Below are 4,307 nucleotides of genomic sequence, written 5' to 3'. Positions count from 1 at the left end.
TGTATAATTTTCTATTCATACTTTGTATTCTCTCTTTAAAAAGACTCCCAGATTGTATAAATTGCAGGTCCCAAAAAGCCTAGATCTATCTGTAGCATGAAAGACAGGTAGAGCCGTGAAAGATAAAATGAGAAATTCTAATTTAAGTTAAGTGGGATGCAAATGGGGACAATAGGAGGATTTGGAAGAGGCACTATTAAAAAAGACATGTTAGAGAACTTCCCCAAATTGAAAGAAAATTTATATTTAAAAGTCATTTAGTTTTGAACAGCACAAAGAAAACCAAACTTTCACCTAAATACTTGTAATAAAACTATAGTTTATCATAAATAAATGAATAATCTTAAAAACTATCAGAAAGAAAATTTAGAAATGTGCTAATCAAAATTGAAGTAGACTCGCTTCAGGGATAGTTGATAAAGGAGGAAAATGGAATTGTATCTTCAAAGTGCTGAGGAAAAATATTAATCTAGAATTCTATACCCAAAACTATCATTCAGTATTAAGAGTGAAACAAATACACTTTAAAAAAATTAAAAGAACAACTATAAAAAGTATGCGAAGCAGTAGGGAAAAGCAGAGAGAATTATTTATTCAATGTAATATAGGGGGGAAAAAAAGGGAGAAAAGATGCAACATCAAAGCCTCTGGGTCAGGTGCAGAAGAATTACTTTTATTTACAAATTAGGCCTAGAGAATTTAAATGATTCACTTAAAATCAGACAACTAAGTTGTGGAAACCAAACCTCTCCTTCTGCCATCTAGGTAGATTACTTTTCTGTCTCATAAACTATAATGCCTCTTTTACTTCGAAGAAGAGCCCCTCTCTGCAAATCCCTGACACATGATTATATTTGAACACTTCTGAAATAGTCCTCAGAGCAAATGTTTTCATTCGAATATTTTCTTTCCACCCAGTCACCTAATCTCAGACTCATTGGTTATGGTTGACATGGCCTCCTGAAAGCTGCGCATGAAGCAGGACATTTGTCAGTTGTCCCTGTACCCTAACTTCCCCAAATGCATACATTCGCTCTCACAGTCTGACCTTAGTACAACACCACCATGCTGTGAAAGTCAAACGAGAAGATTCTGAAAGGATCTCAAGTAAGGCCTTTGCTTATAAATTCAATTTGATTTACTCTTTTTAAGGTTACCCAAGGAGATTTTTGTCGGGTACATTAGAATGGCCACATTGGAGTTTCCTGAGAATGGGGCTCCCTCACTCCCACCCAAATAACTTCACCTGTTGGGTGTCCTTTCTAGTAGAAGCTCAGCTTGCAAAACAGGCAGGGGTTGCTCCCTTTCTGCAGCCACCTCATGTTAAAGGGCCATGCTCACCATTGCGTAGGTGGTGTGTGGGGGAGGGGGGGAGGGGAAAGGTGGAAAGGAGGCTGTGTTTAGCAGAGCTGGTGTTTGTACTTGATTCAACTTTATCTTTTTCTCTGCTATATTCTATAGATTATATTTTGATTGTTTTTCTTGTTTTTATTTTACTTTATTAAGTGTATAAAGTTTTCTGATTCATTGATGGATATAGAATGATTCATTTTAACTGAATTATTTAAGCTTTAGAACTCTAGCAGCATTCTGCCTTCCTTCCATGACCAGGGTGGAGTCTGGCTCAGAGTACTCAAGTAAAGAGGTGTATGTGTTATGATTAGTTAGTGATCTTGCAGTTACTGCAACTGTGTCTCTCTGAGAGCCAGTGCCTTTTATGGAGCGGTATAAGCTTATTCAATGGGCCAGCATCTTTTTACGTGTATTGGAATTGTGTTGGCACAGATGTGTTCAGATAGTTTCATGATCTTACTTCACTTTACTCCTTTGGTGAGTGAGACAAATTTATATGCAAGACACTGGGACCACACAAAATAATCCCTTTACAGACCAATGGAAAAAATTTAATTGTTTATAAATTCTCTCTTTAATTCCTTTTTTTCCATTTAAAGAAACAGCTCTTGTCAAGGTCATGGTGTTGCCTACCAAAGGTCTGTCTTCTCCATTTTTTGAAAAACACTTGCAAAACTACCTGCATCTCGAAATACGCTCCTCCCTTGTCTTTCTTGATATCGCATAGTTCTGTTCTGAAATCTCATTTGTTTTCTGCTCCTTCTCATTCTCCTTTGCTGACATCCTCTCCTTTATGTTTAACCTCTCAACTTGGTGGTTCCTCAAACCTGGTCCTAGGGCCCTCCCTCTCACTCTCTCCTTCCCTTGCAGATATTACTAATCTCCATGGATTCTTGTGTCTTTGCCTCCCAAATTCATGTATCTCACCCAGATCTTTCTTTTGAGTGTCAGATTCACACATCCACTGTCTACCTGCCATATTCAAGTGATGCTTCACATCTCAACTGTTCGAAAGATACACTAGTTCTTTTGCACACTCATTGTAGACACTATTAGCCACTTATGCAACTTTGCTTATCTTATCTATTTTTGCTGGCAGAACCCTGATTTTATTTTATTTCAATAGGGAATCGAGGAAGGGAAACAGACAAGTTGCTGTCCTTGTTTTGTTCTTCCGTCTAGTTGTGGAGGACGTCGCTTCACTGGCCCATGTTGGTATTATCATTGTGCTCTTCTTGGGTGAGGCAATCGCTCGCCTGCCATGGGACAGAAGCTCACGCTGGCTGCTGGCCACTCATAGTAGCTCACAGCAGCCCACTGCAGCAGGGGCTGCAGCCTACTCCATCATTGGCAACTCACGGCATCCCAGCTCCAGGTTGAGCTGTTGTTCACCATCTTAGCTTTAGAGGGCAGTGTCACTGGCCCTCATGTGGCATCCGAACCGGGGCCCTGATGCTCAGAACTGGTGTCCCAAGCTAACTCCTAAGCAACACGCCACTTGGCCGGCCCACAGTTTCCTTATTACTAACACCTTCCATTAGTGTGCTACATTTATCACAATTGATGAAACAATTTTGATTAATTATTTTTAATTGAAGCCCATAGTTTACATTTGTGTTGTACAGATTGAGTGAGCTTTGACTGATGTATAATGTCATTTATCCACCATTATAATATCACAGAGACTAATTTTACTGCCATAAAAATTCCATCTTCCACCTATCCATGCCTCCCCCTTCCTCCCTGACCCTCTGACCATCACTGATCTTTTTACTATCTCTACAGTTTTGCCTTGTCCAGAATGTCATAACATTGGAATCATATAGTATGTAATCTTTTCAGATTGGCTTCTTTCACTAAGAAATATGAAGCATTTAAAGCTCCTCCATGTCTTTTCATAGCTTGAGAGCTCACTTCTTTTTACTGATGAATAGTATTTCATTTGATGGATATACCTGAGCATGTTTATCCATTCACCTATTGAAAGACATCTTGGTTGCTTCCAATTTTTCACAATTAAGAATAATGCTGCTATAAACATTCTTTGTAGGTTTTGGGTAGATATATATTTTCAACACATGTAGGTAAATTCCTAGGTCTTGATTTGATTTTATTATTTGCAACTTCCTCACTTAACCTGGGGGGGCGGGGATTTTCTCTTCAGCCTTGGGGAAATACTCTGATTTATACAAAACAATATGGAGATCCCTTTCTCCTTGCATGCAGTTGGCTCTGGGTGATCATATTTTGTTGCTAAGACCTGAGTAGGGGCTTCTGCAAGACTTCTAGAATATCTTTTTTCACTTCTAGGAAGGGACAATGATTGAGATGGCCACTCCCATCTCTAGATGGGCTGATGCCTGAAACTGCTGTTGCTGTTGTGCCTGAGGATAGCCCCTCTAGATGGAAGATGGCAGAGATAAGGGGACAACAGAGAAGTGAACTTAGAGCCCTCAAATACAGCAGCTGGATTCTGCCCTGTAGTGTACTCCTTGGTTATGTCACATAACACATTTTTATAAAATATAAAACAAATTAATTCTGGGCTTTCTCTAGCCAACAGCATCCTACTTGTTACCTCCCACTCACCCTCCTGGTGTTCCTTAGTGCAGTAAATGATGTCATCATCATCTGTATGGTCATTCATATCAGAAATACAAATCTTGTCCTTGAATTCTCCCTCTCTGCCTGCTTCCTCAGGCGCGTCTTCAAAATATTTTGTAGTTTATTCGCTTTATTTCTACAAACACACCTTAGTCCAGCCATCATTATCTTTCTCCCAGAATTACTGCAGAATCCCCCTGCTTCTATTTTCGTGCCTCTCCAATCCTGTCTCCAGAGAGCAGCAACAGAAATGGAATCAGACCCTATGTTTGAAGTCCTTCTGTGACTTCTCATTGTTCCTAAACCAATACTTAAATCCATCCCTATGGCCTGTGACACCCTGCATGATG

This window comes from Hipposideros armiger, unplaced genomic scaffold, assembly GCF_001890085.2.
Source record: "Hipposideros armiger isolate ML-2016 unplaced genomic scaffold, ASM189008v1 scaffold_957, whole genome shotgun sequence".
In the NCBI taxonomy this organism is placed as follows: domain Eukaryota; kingdom Metazoa; phylum Chordata; class Mammalia; order Chiroptera; family Hipposideridae; genus Hipposideros; species Hipposideros armiger.
This window is presented reverse-complemented; position numbering follows the sequence as displayed.